Source organism: Lissotriton vulgaris, chromosome 3_1 (genome assembly GCF_964263255.1).
Source record: "Lissotriton vulgaris chromosome 3_1, aLisVul1.2, whole genome shotgun sequence".
Classification (NCBI taxonomy): domain Eukaryota; kingdom Metazoa; phylum Chordata; class Amphibia; order Caudata; family Salamandridae; genus Lissotriton; species Lissotriton vulgaris.
Genome location: NC_141689.1, coordinates 1,363,415,053 through 1,363,439,214, shown reverse-complemented (window position 1 = coordinate 1,363,439,214; position 24,162 = coordinate 1,363,415,053).

The following is a 24,162-nucleotide window of genomic DNA, read 5'->3' as shown; positions in this document are numbered from 1 at the left end:
GGCTTATGGATACAGCCATCAGTAGAACAAGAGGATTATCCGGGGACGGTATGAGGCGGCCAAACTGGAGGATGTGTGTACACTGTTACGTATATGAGAGTTCTTTCAGTTATGAGACGATATCGTGCAGCGGGTTGGGGAGGGGTCTGGGAGGGGGGAGTTGGCAGTCGGGGGGGATTAGGGGGTGGGGAGGGTGTAGAGCGGGATGATGTTACGGCTATTCGCTGTTTTCAATAATGTATAGATTGCCAATCATCTGATGCTGTCAACTTGTTTGCAGTTTTCTCCTGTAAGCGGAGGGCTGCACCATGTGTGTAATCTATCAATAAAATTTGTTTTGAAGAAAAAAAAAAAACGCCCGCTCCATCGATCTTCTCCTCACTACTCCACCAGTATGGTGTGACCACTGCCTGATGAGGTGCCCCCAATCTCTGTTCTTCACCCTCCGTGCCCAAACATCACTCCCCCAGTCAAGTTTAAATTTGACTGGCAGGCGGGGTACAACCGGTGAGTAATCGCTACTTTCCGACGTGGATTTAAGTAAAGTCTCTGGCCAAGGGTAAGTGAACTGTCCTCACGTACTCACGGTACAGATGCTGTGGTGATCGGCGTGTTCAGGGTGTTGAGGTCACCTTCATTTGCGCTCCTCCTCTCTCGCATACCATCCTCTGTTGCTAGTGTAGTATGGGGACGATCGTACACACAGGAGCACAGGATAACGCAGTATAAGTCCAAACGGCTTTATTTATCAAGATATTACACCGTGACCTCAGCCACAGCTGTTAGTGTGCAAACCTAACTTCACCACTCCTCGCAGGGAGCTCTAAAGATATCTTGAAACTAATAGAAAACGTCTGAAATTAAAGCTCACTAACCTACAACCTCTTTATAAAATGACCATACTGTAACCCAATTGCAGTAAAGCCTTCCATGGCAATGAAGAAACACTAGAAAGAAGTTTTCTGGGGTTGTGAGACACTTGTTAAGCCTGGCAAGACATAAATCGTGGATTAACACTATGGAGCAGGCACCAAGTGAGTTTTGGAGGCCAGTGACTCTGAAAATATACTGAGGTTAAGAAAAGTATGCCTCAGGCTCTTAGTAGAATATGACAAAAAAAATGGAACTGTGGCGAAGTAGGGTAATATTGACCAAGGAGCTGCAGATGGTGCGGTCCTGAGCTGTCAGAGAGCTCACTTCTGTCAGTCACCCAGACTGGAAAAGAACCCCCACCACGCTCCAGGACAGCACTGGGACAGAAAAGAAATTGTGGCAACAGACTAACAGCCTGATTCATCATAGACCCATTTTGCGAGTCTATAATAGCGATTCATAAGGAATCTCTATTACAGACTCGCAAAACGGGATTCATCTAGGAATCGCAAAAAGATTTGCGATTCCTACACAATCCTTATTTGCGATTAGCAAATTGCTAATCGCAAATAAGGAATTACTCCCCATTCATTCCTATGGGCCAAAAAGCCCATAGGAACGAATGGGGAGTATTCCTTATTTGCGATTAGCAATTAGCTAATCGCAAATAAGATAGCGATTTAAAGGGTGCCAGGGGTGTCCAAAGGGCACCCTGTAGCACCACTTAAATGCAAATTGAAACAGGTGTTGCGCACACACATGTCCAAAGGACATGTGTGTGTGCAACATGCAATTTAGAAAAATGCTTTTAAAAGCATTTTTCTAAGTTTTCGCTCTTTACCACGAGGTTTGACCTCGCGGTAAATAGCGGGCCGAAATAGCGAATTCGCAATTTTTTAATGGATGATGAATTGCATTTAAGGAATCTCAAATAGAGATTCCTTAAATGTAATTCCTCGCAAAATTGCGACATCGCTATTACCGATTTTTGCATTTGGGATGATGAATCCCAAATGCAAAAATAGAGCTCGCAAAGGGCCAGATTCTCAGAATCTGGCCCTTTGCGAGCCGATTTCGGCTTGATGAATCAGGCTGTAAAAGTGCCCCCTATTTAGCAAAGCAGACAATTAAAATTAGCCTCATTTGCAAATCGGAGCAGTTTTGAACTTTTCAAGACGTGCTGTATACTTTTTTACAATGTATAGAAGACTACTGCATCTAGGCTTGCTGCAGGTAATTTTTGTTATATAATGAGGGAAATCAACAGTAATACTTGGTGCACCAGCCGACAAACAGCCAAAACTATTCAGCTCTCACACTGACTTGTCGTATGATCTATCCTTCAGGGCCTGGCAGATGGCGACTCAAGGAAAAAGAAAACTCCAGCAAGGCAACTCCGCTGATTTACAAGATAGAGACTCCATTTAAACTCCGAGCAAGTTTTGGTAATTATATGAGGGAAAAAACAGTAAAAAAAAACTGCTGCTGCGCCGCAGCCTTACAGGCCGTGAAACAGTCGGAGAAAGTGAGCTCACATAAAGACCTATGACAGTGACATGCCTGCTTGGGAAACCACTGCAGTTGCAACAGGCACACACAAAAGCAGAGCTATCAAAAGCCTACAACATAAAATCTTCCTTACCGCCGACCTCTCCTCCCGTCTTTAATCATGTGCCGCCTCATGAGTGCATGTGAATAAGGGCACTGAGTGAATGACCGTAGACTTAGTTCCCTGCACCCAAAAAACGGCACAGTTAGTCTGAATTTGGCCTAACATGACGCTTTACCAAAAATTACATTGCCAGGTAGGGACACATTTCTGCACATACGGCGGTGTGCTGAGGGATTCCTGACGTGTTAAATCATGATGGGCTAAGTTTAGTTTATAAGATTGTAGTTTATGATCTGGGGACCGGGGTGGTGCAGAAGTAGCTTGATAGGTGAGGGCATGTACTCCTACAGAGGGCCATGTGCAAACAACATTTAACATATCCCATACAGCGGAAGCTTTCAATTGTTAACTGCAGCGCACAGATAGTTAGTACTTAGACAGATTTACTTATTCCTGCATCAACAGTTATTCTAGGGGGGGGAGCTGTTTCCAGGGATCGATATTTGCCTGTGCGCACCTTTCCCTTTCGTTGTCTGAAATCTTACTGAGCCCCACCTCGAAGGACAGACACAAGTCTTCCCGGGGTCTGGAGAGTGACTCTGGCCTCACAAGCCGCGACGAGGAGTCTCCAGCAGCCTGTTCTGACTGGTTACAGCAGTGCATCCTGATGAGAGGCACAGGCGGCAGTGCGAGAAGTGGTAGGCTTCAAAACCAAAGTTACAAACATAACTTCCGCCCGCTCGTGCCGCCCGCCCCCTTAATGACCTAAGTTTTGACTCAGGCGAGAAATTGAAAAAGTTGTGAGTGCCCGGTGCTGCTGCCAGTGAGAGCACAGCTGAGCCAGCCTTACCGTCGCAACCGAAAATCCCCTCCTGGCAGATGAAGATACACCGGAGCAGAACAGTGCAGTAGTTGCACTACGCAGAGTGTGCAGTCTGTAACACACTGTGGGCTGCCAGAGCAGTGAGCGGATGCGGTCCGGTCCATGGTTTGACAATGAGCGCCAAAATAACGGCACTCCCATCTCGTTTAGTCAGCAACTTCAGGAGGTGCTATAAATGCGTGACTTCTCTCGACGTCTGCTCTACAGCCTGTGATTGTGGGCAAATTGTTTCATCCCCCGGTGCCTACCAAAAATGAATGTGTCCGTGTGTAATGTAAGTGGCGCTCACGTACAGTGCTCCCATACCTTTAGATCGCGTTTGCGCTGTATGAATCTGCAACAACAAACAATTGTGCGCGCCAAAAGTGGGAGGGTTGAGGGGAGTGTGGTCGACAGACCACAAAGCGTTTCCCTTGCGGAAGCGAGCCAGGGGCCCCATGTGTTTATAAGTTAATTACAAGCATATGGTGTCAAGCTTGTTCCCGCAAGGAAATCACCAAACGTGCACATGTTGCCATTGAAGGCAATGGAACGCGTGCACGTTTTTGGGACAAGAAGCGATTGCTAAAGGTCTATTTTCCTAAGCAACACATGCATGCTGCGTAGGTGAGACCTAAACACCCAATAAAAGTGGAATGGCGGAAGAAAGAAAGACCGGAAAAAACAGGACATGGGGAGCAAGCTGGAACCTGCAAGAGTGAGATAAAAGGACGGGGAGTGTCTGGTAATGGATAATAGAGGCATGTGGTGTATTTAAGACTATGCTGCCTTGGTATTAGGTCCAATGACCTTTAATTGGACAGACTGAGGGTTCCTTAGCATCACTGCAAAAAAGTAAACCTTGTGCATAAGCCATAAATTAGAGAAGCAAATAAACGTTATTTGCACTCTAGGCCAAATTTCCCCTCACACGCAAAAAACACAGAGGATGTTGTTGGCATGATAAGGCAAGCATGCTCTGTCACTGTATAGAAACACAGAACATGGATTAAAATGTACACCAAACCACACAGAGGAAAAAGACAATGTAATTATGACTGTTCAGCATGAAAAACATTTCTGTCATTTTTTAAGGAGGCAAAAAATATATGTTTAATTCGGACTGGGGCTTTCTGTAGGCATGGCAAAATATTTCACATCTCCGGGACGGGGCGAGACCATCCAGGTGGTAAAGACTGAAGGGTGCTTGGGAAGTTTGTGAAAGCCATAAGAATTGCATTTGTTAACATCCTGCTGCTGTGCTACAGTTGATGCCCCCCCCTCCCTTTTTTAGTTTTTGTATGACACTCGGACTGCCCTTTCAATCGCCCTGATTGAGAGTGCAGTCCGGGTGTTATACAAAAACTGTAGGAGTTCTCTGTTTTCAAATATAATGGCAACCTTCTTTCGACTGATTTCCAATTTTAGGATCAAGCCAGCAGGTGGCAGAAGATGCAAGAATGAGAATCTTGTGTTGTTGATTATCGTGATAACATTTCTAGCTGAGCATTTAGCGGGAACACTTTAAATGTTGAATCTGTAAGGAGAAGTCCACAAAATCTGTACTTGTCATTTAAACAGCAAGGAACCTATAGCGTAGCGTGCCATGCTGATACACAGAAGGAAACAAAAGTGGACGGCTGCTATATTTAAAATGAAAGGTACGTTTGGACTAGATACAGACTAGCACAAGAAAAAAGATGGGGTAGGGACGAGCAGGGGCACCAAAGACGCCAAATGGCCTTGTACTGCAGGGAAGGACAGCAATGGAAAATAAGAAGATAAAGGCACTCACGCAGTGTTCGTGTCTCTGCTCACTAAATAGGTGTGGCAATTGGGCGGGGCTAGAGGCTGGGCTAATGGCAAAATATAATTATACAAAGAGACTTCTGTACCAGTTGCAGGACATATTAAAACACATGAGAAATGTTTTTATGTAAAAAAAAACACAGATTAACTCATAACACAAAATGAAAGTCATTATGGCACTTTCACCCGAATTGTCGCTGCGCACCTGATTGACAGTGCAGGGTCTGTCTAGAGAACCTGTCCTCATAATCACAGCGTGACATAAGCCCTCTCACCCCCCTGCAATTTGTGGATATTCAAATGGACGCTGCTGAAATCTTCACCAGCAACTCTAGCAAAGGCCGCTTGGTTCCAGTAATGCTACGGTCACAGGTTCGATCCCTGTATGGTTCAAGATTTAATGCTAGAGATGTTATGCCAGTGATGGTGGCTCAGTGGACTAATGCATCCACTACAGGGGCCGGTGTTAAACCTTATGATCACAGGAACAAACCCAGGCAGGCCACTGTCCACATTACAAGAAATTTTGTAACCACACCTAAGCGGTGCACAATACAAGTGGTGTTATTTAGTACGGTATGCGGTAGCATGCCTCTTTAAGCGGTATCTGACTGTTTCCCAATTTTGATTTCATGTGCGACTCCATGGCGAGCGGGGACAGTGATGGAAGAGGCGGAGAAGGTCATAAATGTACCACTATATATCTGCAAGGATGGAGCGGAGCGCACCACGGAATGGGTGAAGGAAGACACAAGGAGAGGGGAGCCGCAGGAAGACGGAAGCCTCCCTGGCGGCGTGGCGGAAACAAAGGTGTATTGGTTTGGTTATGGAAACACACTGACAGGGCGGTGTGTAGAAGGAGGGCCACTCACACTGGGATGTCGCAAGCAGGGTGAGTAGGCCTGACAAAAAGGAGGTAGCAAACAAGAGAAGGCACTCGCAGCCCAGCCCCCGCCAGATGGCAGGGCACAAAAGAGACTGCAAGTTAGCGACTTTTGGACCTAACTCCGGGGGAAAGGCTACCCCTCACACGCAAAGGGGCGTGGAAAACAACAAAGAACAATCTACGAACTGTCAGGATGATTTACGACCCTAGGAGATGCAAATGAGCAAAAGACAGACAAGTGATTTATGGCCTGCCAATGATTTATGGCTGATGATTTATGATGATAATGCTGAATGAATTATGATAACAAAATGATAACTGTTTGTGACAGAATGATTTATGAGACCACGATGATTTATGGCCCTTGATTTATGACCGCTGATTTATGAGGATCAGGCAGAATGATCGATGACAACGAAATGATGGCCGATTGTGGCAGAATGATTTATGATACTCCAATGATTTATGACCAGGGGTTTATGATGTCCCAATGAGAACAGTATGATTTCCTATGTGCAATAGTATATGAGGATTAATTATGACCCCTGTCACAAGAAGGTGTCCAGGGGAATTGTAAATGTATGACGTATGTATGTTATGTTAAACTGTATTTCTTGAGCGCACGTTCACCAGACGGTTTCTTGGCGTTATGAACAGGACCGAACGCCGTGCTATGCAGAGAATGAGTATCAGTCATATGCGTGGGAGAAAAGCCAGGTTTTGAGTAATTTCCTGAATTGGGTATACGAGTCCGTCATGCGCAGGTTAGGGGGAAGAGTGTTCAAAATTGAGGGGCCAGGGTCGTATATCTGAGGCCACCATGTTTCTTCAGTTTAAAGGCATGGGACACCAGAAGGTTCTTATTAGAGGAGCGTAGATCGCGAGACGGAAGGTACCGCTGGATGTTTAGGGCAATGAAGGAGGGCCGCGTCCTGACAGGGCTTTATGGATGGTACAGCCCAGCTTAAACAGGCAGCGTTGGAGAATAGGAAGCCAATGCAGACTCTTCAGTAAGGGCTTCACATGGGAATGCTTAGGCTGTCTAAGAATGAGTCTAGCTGCCTGATTCTGAGCACGTTGCAGGCGGAGTGCTTGATAAGCAGGAATGCCCACATAGAGGGAGTTGGCGTAATCGATACGCAAGATGACCAGTGCAAGGACCACCTGGGTCAAGGCCTCTGTGGAAAGGAACCTGCTGATTTTCCTAATTTTGCGTAGATGATAAAAGCATGCTGAGACCACCGAGCTGACCTGAGCCTTCATAGTAAGATCACAGCTGATCATGATCCCCGGGCTTTTCACTGACAGTGTCGGGGCAGGGGGGCTCCCTAATGAGGCGGGCCAGAAGATCGAGTTCCACGGGTTAGCCACGCCGCCCGTAAGAACCAGCTCTCTTTTATCTGGATTTAATTTAAGTTAATTAGCGTTCATCCAGTCGCTGATGAAAAGCATTATAGATTGGAAGTTGAAGATCGATGAAGCGAATAAATCAATGTTAAAGATCAGCTGAAGGTCATCAGCATAGTTGAACACCGCAACCTTCCTCTTGCGCAAGGCAGTAATCAAGGGAAGGATGTGGTGACAAAGCAGAGCCCTGTGGGACCCCACACATCAATTTAGTTTGTTCAGCCCTGAAACCAGCTAGACGAACAGATTGAAAGCGATTACTGAGAAAGGAGGTAATCCAACCAAGAGATAGGGCATGGAGCCCGGCACTATTGACACGATCGACCAAAATCTGATGGTCGATCGTGTCAAAAGCAGCTGACAGGTCAAGGAGTACCAGGGCCTGAGTAGTGCCCTGGTCCGCTCCCCTTCGTAGCTCGTCCAAAACGGATAAGACTACAGTTTCGGTGGAGTGTTCAGGTCTAACCCCTGCTTGGTGGGGGTTCAAGTAACATGTCCGTTCAACAAACGCGCTAAGGCTGTTGGCGACATGGGCTTCCATAACCTTACTCAGATAGGGCAGCAGGGAAATGGGGCCGTAGTTGCCTGTTACCTGCGGGTCTAGGCTGGGTTTTTTTAAGATAGGGACAACCTCGGCCAGTTTGAAGAAATCAGGAACAATCCCTTGAGCAAGGGAATTGTTAATAAGTGATAGGGGAGGGTCTGGGCAACGTAAAAAAGCTTCCTGGAGAATACGGGGGGGGGGGGGTCAGCTGTCTATAGGGGAACCAGAACCAATCTTCTTAAGAAGACCGTAAAAGATTTCCCTAGTGACAGGAGGAAAATGGTCCAATTATGTAACAAGTAATAAAACTGCGGGCAACAATGACCACCAATTATACAACGACTGTTGGCTGTGTTTAGTAATACGAATACAGAAGTAGGGTACTGTTGTAGTCTTACTCTACTTGCTGCACTCTCCCTATGGTGTCTCTCTGCTTTGCTGCTCAGCCTGTGATGAGGTCATGCGGAATGTTGGAGTGTGTTTGTATGTGGTGAGAGTCAGTTGGTCTTGATGGGCTGAGCAGCCAGGAGGCTGCTCCTGGTGGGGCTATGATTAAGGCAACTTAAGGGACATCTAAGGACTTACCTTCTTCCTGTATACTTATGAATAAATATACTTGTGTATCTACAAGACCCTGACTACGCATCATCCTTCATTACAATAGGTACCTTCCTGGAATGGGCACAGTGCGGACATTATGGAAAAGGATACTTCAGCCGAGTTCATTACAAGCTCCTCGGAAGCAGAGCGGCATCTGCCCTGGAGCAGAAACCTAACCTGAGCCTGCCGTGCCGTGGATCAGGGTACCGATACTCTCCCATGTTACAGAGAAGTCCCGGTACTGATGGCAAAAAAAATTAGAAGTGCTGATACTCAGTACTGGTGAGTACCGGCCCATTTAAAGCACTGCTTCCGCTGCAATAGTCCATGGGAGTAAACTTGCCAGAAAAGGTGGGACATGCAAGTCAAGTCAAAATCAACTTTATTCGGTTGGTTGGAGTGAAGCATCATACGAGCCAATAAAGAGTTTGTGTCCTGTTGATCGTAAAACCTTTTAAAAATATTAAACAAAGAAAACAGAGTTCCGCCTTTTTGACTGTTATAGACAGAGATATTACAAAAAGGTCAGATAAACAATACTCCATGGCACAGTGAGATAGTTGATATAAAATTCATATGAACACGAAACTCATGGACAACAAAGCTGGATAAAAATGCAGACTGTCATGAAAGGGACGAGAAATTCAGTTTAAACATCATTATTAAATTCATTACAGAAGTATTCATATAAAAAGATCAGCCCTTTATGACACACATCAGCTTAGTAGTAAAAATTACCACATTATATGATAAAAATAGCCTTGCATTAGCTTGCCATAGTGACAGGTGAATTAAAAACAAACATATTAATAAAGCAGAATATTGGGAGCGAGTAAGTAATTTCATTAAGATTATATTACATTATTTGGGAAATAAACATATTTATATATATACTGCTGACATATTCACAAAGGCTAACTCATCGACAGCCTATTCCTATGTCTAATAGCCCCAATTAAAAAACTTGCTACCCCAACACAGACCATAGGAGAGGCTAGCATTTGTAAATAGACCAGCACCGGCCTTACTTGCACAACATTACGGCCTCTTAGCAAGGGACGAAGGAACGTCCTGCGCAGGGAGTCATAGTGAGTGCATGAACACATTACATGAAGAGTGTCTTGCTCAGAGAAGTTGTCACAAGGACCAGGGTTTATTGAGTCAGGTTTAGAGTAGCCTTTAGGAAAGGTCAGTAACCAGGGAACCATATTCAATTGGAATCTCGCCAGTACAAAGAGATGGTAAGCTTTGTTTACATATGATAAATATGGTTGCATCTGCTGGCCAGGCTCAAAGTGATGAACATTCTCACCAGGGGTTTGATTAGTTCTTTTTCCTCCCTTAGGGCTTGACGTCTGTCTAGAAACTGCTGTTTAACCGCTCTGATAGCGGATTTACCCAAGGGAATAGGGGACAAAAACAGATCGGGCAGCCAAGATTCTCAGTCTGATCCTTGATATTATTCAGCCAGGGAATATGTAATGCCTTCTCCAGGGCTAAACAATCTAGGATAATAAATTGATTTAGATTAGGGGCTGGTTGAGCCCAAATTCTCAGCCAACGTAGGAGTGGTGCTGCGTCAATCAGGTCTGAGATATAACCCACTCCCAGCTCCTCATGTAGATTAAAGATTGGGGTGGATACAGGGACCGAAAGAAGTTTGGACACAAAATTGTTCTTGGCCCCTTGAATTTCTTTCACTTCTTTGTATCCCCAAATGTCGCTGCCATAAGTGGTCATAGGAATACACTTCGCGTTATAGACCTTCAGGAGCTCAGGGAATAGCTTTGATCCTATTCTTATTGCAAAATCCAATGTTGCTCCGCTGCTCTGGTTAAAACATTCTTCTTAAGTGTGCGTTGAGCGCACCATGAGCATTGGTCATCGAAGAGTAACCCTAGGTATGGGAAGGTAGACACTTTAGTTAATTCGGCCCCCTTACAATAAAATTTGGCCTAGAGCATATGGTCATAGCGTGCAATTTTTTAAAATCGGAAATTGAATCCAAAGAGTCCATGAAATCTATAAAATAATTTAAAAGTAGTTGCAGTCACCTGGCTCTTCTGGACACTAGAACCACAGCATTGGCATACAGAAGTGGGGGAATCATTTTGGTGCCAGCTCTTGGTATGTCTTTACAACAGGTTATTAAAGAATACCCTAGTTTATTAATATAGAGGGTGAACAGCAAAGGGGCCAATATGCACCCCTGCCAAACCCCTCTTCTTAATGCCCAGGAGTCAGTCATTAAAGCGTACTGCAGCCGTTGTATTGTCATGAATGGTAGCCAGGAAGGAGATCAGATCAGCGTCTAGCCCCATATCACAAATGATTAACCACAGCTTAGAACTATTAACAAGGTCGAAGGCAGAGGTTAAGTCCATGAAAGCCAGATGTAAGTCCCCTCCCTTGGCGACAGTATACTTCACAATCACCAAGTGAAGGTTAAGGCATTGGTCCAGAGTTCCTTTCCCCTGCCTAAAACCATATTGGAGGTCATAGATGATGTTCGCCTGATCAAGCCAAGTTGTTGGATGCTCCAAGACTACTTTTCCCATGATTGTGGCCGCAGAGTCAAGAAGAGAAATGGGCCTTTAACATGCCGGGTCACCCTAGCTCCGTTTTTAAAAATAGGGATGATAACCGCCTTTGCCTATGATAAAGGGAAGCCAGACATATAGGCTGCATTGAAGACATGTGTTAAGATCTTAGCCCAGACTTTTGGGTCTACCTTATAGAGATCAGACGGTACTCTGTCAGGGCCGGGCGCTTTATCCCCTGAAGCTGTGATGATGGCTTTATGAACCTTGTCCGTGTTAAAAACAAGAGGGAAGCCTGCTAATCTGGGGACAGTTTGTCCCACAGAGTCCCCAAAGTTATCACTGTAAATTTTACCAAAGTGCTGGACCCATTTGTCTGCGGGAACTAAACAATCTCTACAGGAATTTGATGTCTCGTCAAAGAGAGGACTATTAAGAACAGACCAAAATATGGAACTGTTGGCCAGCGCACTGGCTTGTCTAAGCTCCTAGCACTACAAAAGACCTTTTCCTTATGTATTTATCTTTTTTTATTACACTTTGGATACTCACTGGGTGTTTGTAATCCTGTGTGTTGTGATAACTTGTTTTTTGCTCCCTTTTCCGAGACCACCAGATTCTTTTGTAGTTGCTATTAGTTGTATTGGGGATTAAATTTGGTCAGTTAAACTTTGCCTAGGACCCTTTCTCCTTTTGGAGGTGTAGTGAATTGGCTAAGCTCCTCCCAGGCCATCTACCTTAATTGTTTTTTCCTGCTCTGTACTGCAAGTTTATATGTCTTTCTACTATTTTTGACTAATAATGCCACCCGCGATTTTTGCTTGAGAGCTTACATAAGCTCCTTATGGGTAGCCATACAGGTGTCATCAAACCACCTATTTAGTATTGGACACTTTGCTCTGGTCGTAATAGATAGATTAGAAGCAACCTATTTTGTGATTACTTCAAAGGCGTCCAAAGTAGATCTGGCATGCGATTCCTGGTCTAGGCACACCTTGAACTCCGTGGCACAGATAGCAAGCAGATTATCAATAAAGCTTTCGGGAGTGATCCTTTCCCATCTCACTCTGCGTACTTGGTCTTTAGAATTAATATTTGTATTAGTAAGTTGGCTAGTGATCCTGCCTTTAACCCCTTACCATGCTCATGACCAGCTCAGCTCGTCATGCAGTACACTGCTCGTGTGCTCATGACGAGCTGAGCTCGTCATGAACAATGGGATTCAAGGGAGTGCAGCATCCAAGATGAATCACTGTAGCATTGAAGGTGGTAAGGAGAGCTTGTAGGTTAAGATCCAGTGTCAAAGGGTTGTGCTCACTAAAACAATTCTGGGTAACACTTAAAGTTCCTACAGTCGATGTCAACGAAGAGGATACCAGAATGTGCTCAGTTATGCTATGACAGCCGTGACCAATGTAGGTGGATAGAGATGCGGTCCTATCTGATTGTTGTAAGCAATTCAAGTTATGAGCTGAAAGGATGCCTTCTAAGAAGGTGCCAGAGGGCGAATGTTCAAAAAGATTTTTCCCCTGCAGACCTTCTTCCTCCTCCAGCATTGCTAAACAGTTGATGGGGCAAGTATGAGTATTAAAATCTCCCAGAATTAGTGTATCATAATAGGCATCTGTTCTTTTGCCATAACTTATCAAGAAGACCTCCAGTGCCATTAGGTGCTCAATCTCGTGGGATCTGGTGAAAGAATTATAAAAATTAACCACTAGGAGTGTTGGTAAATTCTTCCCTATCAATTCTGCTGCAAGCACAAGGGGGAACAGGAGTCAATCAGTTTGATATTATAAGAAAGTTTAAGGCTAAACATCAAAAGGAGACCCCCCCTAGCTCTACCCATGTTGGACGGTGTAGCAAGTTTACAGAATGATATAAAACCATCCAAATAAAAATGATCAGTGGGCTCTCAGGTTTCTTGTAGGGCTATAATGTGGTGGGTGGCTAGGAAGTGTACCCAGGAGATATCACCTTTTTTTTTTTACCTTAGCCCAGTTATGTTCCATGAAAGAACTTTCATCTTAACTTCGTTTGTTATAATCTAGGGACCAGATTTTGCTTGGTTAGCCCACAGTGATTGAGTTAGAGGACAAGGTACAATGGAATTAGAGTGACTAGTGTAAAAAAAAAGTGTTTCTGCATCCGTTATGTGAGGAAGGCTATCAGTAGAAGCAGGTGCTACCGCAAGAGAAGGTAGTCAATCTTGCGTATCCAGACCTGAAAGAGCCTGAAACCTATTCACGGTGTTGACAGAAGGAGACACGTTGGAACGGGGCCCTTGGTATGGCTTGTAAAAATAACCAAGAGGTAATGAGCAAATGTTAGTACTCCTAAATGTTTTGAGCTCACAAGGCCTTAGTAGAGTAGATATCTCACCAAAGATGGCCTGTGAAAATTAATTAAGATACAGTCCCCTTCTATGTTATTTTTGGACACGCCAACCCACCCAACTCTACGTACCATAATGATGTCCTTCGAATCAGATACTTGTAACCTCCTATACCTTGTCAGCCAATCAACACATTTATTGCGCAGTTGTTCCTATGTCTCGTGCTGGTCCATTTTTAATGTTGGTACCCCTGCCAGGACTGCCACGTAGGGACATGCAGCAGGCGGAAGCTCAAGATGTCTTGATTAGCTGCCAGGGAATTGCTATTTGGGTGGGATGGAACATTGTTGCTCGAACTGCCAGACTTGGGTTCTGAGCTGCTTCCTTGGATCTACTGGGGCAGCTTATAGTCTCCTGTCTGCAAAGAGTGCATGTAGTAGTGGCTTGATTACTGATGGATTCAGTGCCAATGCCCTGTCTAACTAAATTTAGGTCAAGACGGGGGCGCTAGAGGGCGCACTAGCAGCATGGCCGCACTTACGTGAGGCTCCTGCAGCCTGGAGATGATATCCTCCATTTATCCTTCTTTACCATCTTCTGCGCCGCCTGTGTCCGTGCATTCTGCATGAGACGGACCTGATGCACCCTCGTCTCAAGTTTGGCCGAGATACGACGCTCCTGTCCGGAGCTACAGGCAACTGCAGTTCCGCCCGTGTGGTGGCCTGGGAGCGTCTGGTCCTGCTGGCCGGCTTGCTGCTCTACTGGGGGCCGCAGCGCACCACGAGGCATGTAGGCCTTCCTGAGCACTCCTGTGTGGGGCCGCCGAGCGCCCTCTTGGGCGGGACTTCCCGGCTCGTTGCGGCGGTGTGTGGCAATCGTCGGACCGGGGTGGCAGCTGTTTGAGATCCTCGCCTGGCGTTTGGGGAAGAGCTGTTCTACGCTGCTGCTGCCGATCCCTGTGGTGCTGCTCTACTACCGGCGGACCCGGCGGCCGGCGGGGCTGCGGCCATTGTGAGGAGCAGGTGAGGCGGGGCCTTTTCATTGCCTGCTCGTGCCCCTGGTTGCTGTGGCCGTCTGCGGACACCCCCCCTGGTTCCCGGCTGACCTGCAAATATCGGACCTGCTTCCTCTGCTTATCTCCGTGGTGCCGGCCATCCTTGACTTCCTGGTGCAGGCTCTGCCTGCTATGCTGCGGCGCCCCTGGAGATTTGTGTGGGGCTGCGGAGGCTAGTGCTGTGGGGTGCTCGTTCTGGCCTCATGTGCCGGTGTTGCAGGGGGCCGCTGCTAGCCTTTGACGGACCGCTCCTGGCATTATTTTCGTGGGTTCTATCGGCTTGGCAGCTAATGCTGGGACAGTGCTGCGAGCCCACTTTTCGACTGTGGTGCCTACTGTGTGGGAAACTACTGCTTGATGTGTGCCTCCTATTATTATTATTATTATTAAAAGGTTCTTTTATAGCGTATGGCCACTCTGGAGCATCCCAGCGCTTAAGACTGACCAGACAGAGATGAATTAAAAATGAAGATCTGAGTTATCTAGTTTTTGGAAACGGAAGAGTTTTTAACTTTTTCCGGAAGACAAGAAGGTTAGGCTCCTGGCGAAGGGGTGGAGGAAGAGCATTCCACAACCCAGCCGCGTTGTGCGAGAACAGACGACCTCCTGTGCGGGCTCTGCTGATCCTAGGAGCTATCAGCAGGTTTTGTTGGTTCGAGCGAAGATTCCTGGTGGGTTTGTATGGTCTGATCATGTCATCTAGAATGGGGGGGCCACTCCCATAGAGTGTTTTATGGACCGTGCAGAGTGTCTTAAAATGGATTCGCTCCTTTATAGGGAGTCAGTGCAGGGTGCAGAGTGCGGGCTTGGCTGATGTACGATGGCTGGTGCCCGTAAGTAGCCGTGCTGCGAAATTCTGGACAACCTGAAGTTGCCGGATAACCGACACGGGGGCTCCAAGATAGAGCGCATTTCCATAATCCAGCCGAGATAAAATAAGGGACTGGACTATGGTTTTCTTTGCTGTTTCGGGTAGCTGAGGGAGGATTTTCCGAATAGTTTTCAGCAGTCCGAAGCAGGTGGCCACTGTCTTCCTTGCCTGGGTCTTGAATGACAGCTCTGCATCCAACCAAAACCCGAGACTCTTTATCTCGGTCTTTGGGGTAGGTCCTGGACCCATGCAGGGGGGCCAATGTATCACGTTGTTGAATATGGCTCGTTTTCCTAAGAGCATCAGCTCTGTTTTTCCTCCATTCAATTTCAGGTGGGACAAGTCCATCCAGTTTGCTACCGCCTCCAGGCAACGGCAAAGCCTGGAGGGGGCGGATTCCACCTGATTGAGAGAGACAACTAGCTGTGTGTCGTCAGCATAGCTTACCAGTTGGATCCCAAAGGGAGCTACTACTTCTGCCAGGGGCGCCATATATACATTAAACAGTGTGGGGCTAAGGGAGGAACCCTGTGGCACCCCACACTGTAATGGCATTGATGGGGAGCAGCCATTTTCTGAAAAGACCTTAAAAGATCTGTCACCAAGAAAGGACTCCAGCCATATGAGTGCCCTGTCTGTGACGGTCAGCTTTCTGAGACGAGACAGGAGGACACGGTGGTTCACCGTGTCGAAGGCGGCACTGAGGTCCAGGAGGATAATGGCCGCGCTGCCACCCGCGTCCAGAATCCTCCTGGAATCCTCTACCACCCTCAACAGTGCCGTCTCCGTTCCCTGTCCTCTCCGGAACCCAGTTTGGGTTGGATGGAGCAGGTTATGGGTCTCCAAAAAGGATGCTAATTGTTTATTTACCCATTTCTCGGCAAGTTTACTGATGCCAGGGAGCAGGGAAATGGGACGATAGTTGGAAAAGTCCTGGGGGTCGAGATGAGGCTTTTTTAACAGGGCCCTAACCATGGCCAATTTCCAGTCTTGGGGTACCCTTCCTGATTCAAGTGAGGTGTTGACTAGATGGATGATGTGTGTACTGATATTAGGCAGGGCCAGCTTTAGAATATTCATAGGGGCTGGGTCTAGCGGAGACCCGCTTTTTACAGAGTTGAAAAGTGAGGGTAGAAGCTCAGTGCTAAGGGGTGAAAAGAAAGAAAGGCAAGGCAGAGTGATATCAGTATCATCTGGCAAAGGAAGGATCGGTTCTTCCAAGGATAGAGGAGGGAGGGACAGAAGGATCTTTTGAATTTTTTCAGCAAAAAAATTTGCCAGGTTGTTGCAGTGAGCGTCAGCCTCCTCCGTACTGAGTGGTGGTGATGGCAGGTCGGGGGCTTTTAACAGAGAGTTAGCTATCTTAAACATCTCTCTTGGGGCATTGGCAGAGATCTCTATTTTTTCTGCGAAAAAGATGGATTTGGCCACGTTAAGGGCAGATTTATATTTTTTTAGAGAGAGTCTATATTTGGTTTTTCTCTCTTCCTCAAAATGTTTTCGCCACTGTCTCTCCAACCATTTACATTCTTGTTTTAGTGACCTTAGCTCAGAAGTAAACCAAGGTTGTTTAGTGGAACTTTTCTTTTTGGAGATGTTTATTTTTGGAAGCACCTTATCCAATGATGATTCAATCCATTGGTTAAATTCCACATTAGCCCTGCCAATGTCCTGATTGGCCTGGGGTTCGCTCGTGTTCAGTGCCTCTACCCATTCATTCATGTCTAATTTTGTCCACCGCCTACTCGGAGTTTTACTGAGCAGTTTTGCTGGACCGGGTATGGGTGTATTCCATGTGAAGGGGATGAGCATATGATCTGTCCAAGGAATAGGGTATGGCTCGGCTGATGTTAAGTCCACAATGTTTGAAAATATAGGGTCTAGGAGGTTCCCTTTAGAGTGGGTGGGATGGGAGACTATCAGATTCAGTTCACATGCCGCAAGATCCTTAGTTAATTCAGTGGCAATAGTATCTGAGGGATTATTGAAATGGAGATTCAGATCTCCCAGTACTATGAAATTGGAGACCCTACTAGCCAACTCTATAGTTGATTCGATAATTCCTTCCTGAAATTGTCCAATAGCGCCAGGTGGACGATAAATTAAAAGTCCAGAAAATGACACTTCTGGGGATACAGTGATGGCAAATTGTGCACTTTCACAGTCAGGGATGAAGCTGTCGATCATACGACAGATTAGGTGCTCCCTACATACTATGGCTATCCCTCCTCCAACTTTAAGTTGTCTGTCCCTGCGTTGTATCAAATATCCCGGAGGAAGAGCCTGGACAATATCTGGGCCAGACGTGGATCCCAACCACGTTTCAGTTAAAAAGAGGATATCAAGTCCAAGATCTTGAATTAGCAAGGAAATTTCAGTAGCATGTTTAGGTAGTGAGCGGCAGTTGACCAAAGCCATTTTCAAGATGCCTTCTGCCTTAATTGTGTTAATGTCCGCTTCCGTGGTTCTAAATGGACAGTATTGACAGGAAGGACGACATGCCGCTAGATTTATAGAATGAATGCAAGGGGGCGGCAGGACACTCTTAAGTGCAAGGAGAGTCAGGCGGGAGTAAGTCTGTAGAGAGCTAGAAGAGCGCTCAGAGATACTGGCCCCTGGGCCCGTCCGAGCGCGAACGGGCGCAAACGGGCTTACCTCTGGCGCACCTCCGGCGCTAGTCCGGCGCGTCCGCTGCGCGGAAGCATGACTGACCGTTTAAATAGAGCAAGTAGAGCGCTCGTCCAATAGCGCCCAACCTAAGATGGCCGCCAATAACAACAACCCGGGACCCGGTGAGCTTAGCCTCGAGGACGGCCAAGCCCCACCTGGGAAGCGGGGAAGAGTGAGTTAAAATGCTAGCGTGTCCTAAGCAGAATTATCGGCCCCTAAGGTGTGCTAAATGTGGCTCGAGGGGGGGGGGACGGACACAAGGGGAAATTCAATAAACAATTGCAGTATTATATTTTTGAAAGTTTAAAAGAGCGTTTCAAGTAAGAACGACTGCTCAAGAGCAGCCTTAGGCGTCTGTAAAGGTAATCTCCCGATTTGATGGAGAGCCCTTCCTTAAATAGAGCGAGTAGAGCGCTCGTCCAATAGCGCCCAACCTAAGATGGCCGCCAATAACAACAACCCGGGACCCGGTGAGCTTAGCCTCGAGGACGGCCAAGCCCCACCTGGGAAGCGGGGAAGAGTGAGTTAAAATGCTAGCGTGTCCTAAGCAGAATTATCGGCCCCTAAGGTGTGCTAAATGTGGCTCGAGGGGGGGGGGACGGACACAAGGGGAAATTCAATAAACAATTGCAGTATTATATTTTTAAAAGTTTAAAAGAGCGTTTCAAGTAAGAACGACCGCTCAAGAGCAGCCTTAGGCGTCTGTAAAGGTAATCTCCCGATTTGATGGAGAGCCCTTCCTTAAATAGAGCGAGTAGAGAGCTCGTCCAATAGAGCCCAACCTAAGATGGCGCCAATAACAACAACCCGGGACCCGGTGAGCTTAGCCTCGAGGACGGCCAAGGGTAGTCTGGATATCGTCCCACTGGTGAGTGGGATGCGGCGGGGGACTGCTTTTTCAGCATTTTCTATATTTGGCTGCATTGTCACAGTGCTGGCGGACTGCTCACTGGGCTGGGGATGAGCTCCTGGAGTGAACTGCTGTTTTAACTTTTGCCTCCTTATCCCTTGATACCCCTGCTCTTGCTTGTGGACTGGGTGTCACATCCCTGCTGTATTGGAACGCTCCTCCAGTCCTGTATCCTTTTTTTGGCCCTCCCACAGAGGGTGCATGCTGAACGGTTGAGAAGGGGGCTCTTGACCTGAGTGGCTTGGTGCTTCTCGGCCACTTTTGGACAACGTCAATATCGGAGCTTGCATTAGATAGTTGCAGACATTTGACCATGGGTAAGCCGGACAACAAACAACCAAAGCTGTCTTTTGACTCCCTAGCGGCCAAGAGAGGTTCCCGGGTCGCGCAAGATACGGGGGGCTCCCGCTCCCCCTCTGCTGTTCCTGAGGCTGTTCCTCAACCTGCTGCCCCTGACTTTCAGCAAATGATGCAGGAAATGCGACAAGGGTTTGCGACTATAGTGGACAAAGTGGATAAGCTATCGTCGCGAATGGATGCAGTGGTGCAGAAGTTGGATGTTCATGAGGAGCGCATCACGGCGGCAGAACAACGCATTTCTGACCACGACGACAGGGCGGCTACCCACACAACACAGCTGGCACGTATGGACAATGTACTCCGGGTTATTGCTGCGAAGAATGAGGAGTTGGAGGCCAGAAGTCGGCGCAATAATATACGTGTGGTTGGTGTGCCGGAGACGACCAATGTGGGTAGGATGGAAACTTATGTGGAGAAGATTCTGCTTGGTGCGATCGGCGCGGAGGCCTTCTCTAAGCAATTCATCGTGGAGAGGGCGCATCGATCCCTGGGACCGCGACCAGCCACTGGGACTCCACCGCGACCGATAATCGCCCGCCTCCTCAATTATCGGGATCGAGACACAGCTTTGTGTGCAGCCCGCACTGCCCGCACACTCTCTTATGACGGGGTCAACTTTACCATCTTCCCGGACTTCACGCCTGTGGTACAGGAGCAGAGGCGTAAGTTTCTGGATGTGAAGAAGAAACTCAGAGACCTCCAGGTGGATTATGCCCTATTGTACCCTGCCAAATTGCGAGTGACACATCAGGCGAAAGAACATTTTTTTACAAATCCACAGCAGGCGGAGGACTTCGTGAAGCAGCTTAAAAGGGAGCGTGCTGCTGACCGACGCGGTGGAGATGATGGACAGGAGGGATTCCACTCGGCCAACGAAGATGAGTGATATTGTCTGGTCGATGTATATACTGTGCACGCCTGGGGGTCTGCCATGCGTTGTCTTTCTATCCTTCAGCCTTTCTGATTTGCTGTCTGCCTCAACAGTGGAGAACTGCGCATTGGTTTTGGTCACGTGCTTCTTGAGGACACTGGGCGAGCGCCGAACTATGGTGGTAATGTACTCCAGGCACCCCCCCCCCACTACCTGGGCCGTGCCTACTTGAGATATGAGGGTCAATGCCGAGGTGTGGGGGGTGGTTGTGTGCGCCTCTAGACTGCACCCTGAAGGGTATTCCCCATTGACTTTGGTGTTTCTGATACTAATGTTGTTTTTGGGGGTTTTTGCTATGGGCGGGGGGGGGTGAGGGGTCCTGGCAGGTTGGGGTTGCTCAGGTGGGTGGCGAGAGGGCGAGCCTTTGCTCGTGTGTGTTGGGCCCATGGGGCTGATTCTGGGCCCTTTACTGTTAATCTCATTGCTGTGGTTGTGATTGTGCTTCTGAACCATAGGTTTGGACATTCCTGCGCGCTTTCGGGCCCCTCTTGGTGTGTCGCGCTGTGGCATGGTTTTGTGCTTTTCACTCAGGTCCGACCCTGCCACCAGGGGGTAGTGAGATGTTGCTGGATATCTAGTGTGAGTTGTGGTGTAGGTCCTTGCACAGGGTCCTGTACGTTACTTGCTTTGTTTTTGGGTGGGGCCTTGTGTTTTGGACTAGTATGGCCTTGGGGTGTACTGGGTTGGGGTTGCCGAGCTGGGGTTGGGGGGTTGTTGCGGTAAGTTTATGGCGCGGATTGGATGCGGGTGGGATTGCATAATGTGAGCTCACTATACTGTTCTTTGCCTGAGAGGCGGCTTTGGTGTGTGTGTGGATCAGCGTTGATGGTTGACTATGTGGAGAATGGCTGATGGCACACTGGATACCTTATCAATCCTGTCCTGGAATGTGCGGGGCCTTAAGGATGCCAGGAAATGTAGGAATGTGCTGGCGTACCTGGATAGGCATCGGGTGCAGATCGCCTTCTTACAAGAGTCGCATCTATGTCCGAAGATTGACCCTAAATTTGCTGCCCGCTGGGCCTCCACTGGGAAATTTTCATCATATTCGTCCTATGCTTGTGGGACTGCTGTCTTGATTAAAAAAACGCTTGCATTTCAGGAACTGGGGGAGAGGTTGGATCCTGACGGGCGCTATGTGATTGTGTGGGGTAGGCTGGGTTCAGATACTGTTGTTCTTGTAAACTGTTATGCACCGAATGTTGATTCTCCTGCATTTTTTCTCACCCTTTGGGGCCATGTCGTTGCCATAGACGCCACACACATTATTTTGTGCGGGGATTTTAACATTGCGTTGTGGCCTGGGGCAGACCGATCTGATGGGAGCAGCCAATATAACACACAAGCGAGAGACATTCTACGGGGCATACTAGATGAGGCGGGATTGGTGGATAGTTGGAGGTTTACACATCCTGACAGTAGGGAGGGCACTCATTTCACCGCGCATGCACGCACATGGGCACGTTTGGATTATTGTTTTTTATCGCGAGGGCTTAGCGTAGGCATACACAAGGTGCAACATTTGCCCAGGACTTACTCGGATCACTGCCCAGTTAGGGTGGTAGTGACGATGCCGGGTCTCAACAGGCCGCGTCCACCTTGGAGGTTATTTCGCTCAGTGTTGTTAGATCCCATATTCAAGACAGAACTTGGGGAGGAGATAGAGGCGTTTTTTCCACGGAATAAGGGGTCAGTGGATAGTGTTGAGCTGATTTGGGAGGCGTTTAAGGTGACGGTTCGTGGGGTTGCGTTATCCAAAAGCTGTGGGGTGCTCAAAGATATTGTTAAAACCATAACGACTCTAGAGGCGGACCTAAAAGACTTAGAGAACAGCATGGTTACGGACCCGGATCCGGAACTTCGTCATGCGTTTGGGGGAAACTATCGGACTTTGAAGAGGAGGCTGCTAGGGAAGTCAAATATAGAGGGAAATACTAGACAGCTAGGAAATACTGTGAGGGTGAGAGGCCTGGTAAGGTGCTTGCTTCAATCACGAGGCACCCGCGTTTTAGCATTGGTGTCCTAGAACTGGCGCTGAAGGAGGGCACCCGCTGTCGGGACGCGTTAGGGATCCAGAAAGCCTTCATGCATCACTATGAACAACTATACACTTCACAGCAGACGGGGGAGGTTCATTATGGTGGATTCCTTGATGATCTTGCATTGTGTTGGCTTTCTGATGGCCATAGAGCATTTCTTGGAGGCCCGCTGGAAGTGGAGGAAATACGAGACGCCATAATGTCTCTGAGCAACGGGAAGGCGACAGGGTTGGATGGACTCCCTGCTGAGTTCTATAAATGTTATATTGATATTATGGCCCCGGTGCTTAAAGAGGTCTTTGAGGAGTCTCTGGAGGTGGGCATTGTGCCCGGGTCGATGAGGGAAGTGGCCATTACGTCCCTTTTAAAACCTGGCAAGGATCCGTTAGACACGGACTCTTACCGTCCCCTGTCGCTACTCAATTGTGACGCAAAGATCTTAGCAAAAGTACTAGCGGCACAGCTATCTCTGCTTATGCCCACTATAGTGCTCCCAGACCAGTCAGGCTTTGTGCCCGGGAGTGCAACCTCCCATAATCTTCGCACACTATTTTCTCTGCTTCCAACTATTGCTCCTGAACTCCCCGTTGCCGCTGTTTTTCCAGATGCTACGAAAGCATTTGATTCGGTTGAATGGAATTACCGAGTTGACATCTTGTGTAGAATGGGCTTTCCCAAAATCTTTATTGCATGGGTGAAACTACTGTACACCCAACCAGTGGCCAGAGTGGTGGTGAATGGAGTTCTTTCCCCTCCATTGCCTATCTCGAGAGGCATAAGGCAGGGCTGTCCTCTTTCCCCTTTGTTATTTGCTATCGCCATAGAACCGTTGGCGTGTCGTATCAGGCAACTACATAAGCATAGTGCGTTTAACTGTTTCCAACGCCAAATAGGTGTGTCACTATATGCAGACGACATTACCTTATATGTGAAGGACCCGCAGTTGAACCTCAACCCGATCCTGCGGGAACTTATCGTATTTGGCGGCATATCCGGTATTCATATGAATTGGAAGAAATTGCAATTCTTCCCGCTAACTGCGTCTGTTGAGAAGTTCCAACTGGACTACCCCCTGGAATGGTGCGATACAGATCTCCGCTACTTGGGCATAGTGATCTCTCTGGATAGGGAAGAGACGATCAGGCTCAATTATGGAGTTGCTATCTCTAAGCTGGCTGATAACATTACGCGGTGGATGTCTTTGCCACTTTCTATGGCGGGTAGGGCTTCCTTGGTGAAAATGGTGGTGCTTCCACGCTTCCTTTATTTGTTCCAGATTATCCCATACTTCCCCGGTGCCTATTTTTTTAAGGACCTTCGGTCGGAGCTCCTTAGATTGTTTTGGGGAGGCAAGCAACCGAGAGTGAAGTGGTTCACTTTGACGCTGCCTTATGACAGGGGGGGTTTGATATCCCGGATTTGGAGATCTATTATCTTAGCGCTCAGGCACACTATGCCTATCATTGGATGCGACCCACCCCCTTTATGCCACAGGTAGCAGCTGAAGAATGGAAAGTGCATCCCCTTCCATTGGAGGGCATGGTACTGGGAAGACCTCGGGATGTGGATGCCCGGTCCACCACGGTGCACTGCCCGCCTAGCCATGCGAGAGAGCAGTGGGCTCTTGAATTGGGTATCGATATCACTGATGAACACTGGGCATATTGTTGTGGCGTTACTGCTAATATCTCATCTAGCTGTAGATTCAAGATAATACTTTATAAATTTGTTCAGAGGTTCTACTATACCCCGGTTAGGAAATACAAGTTCAGCCTGGCGGAGGAAGATAGATGCGCTCGTTGTCGGGCAGAGGGGGCTGGTTTTCTTCATTTGGCCTGGGAATGCGATGCGATCCATGA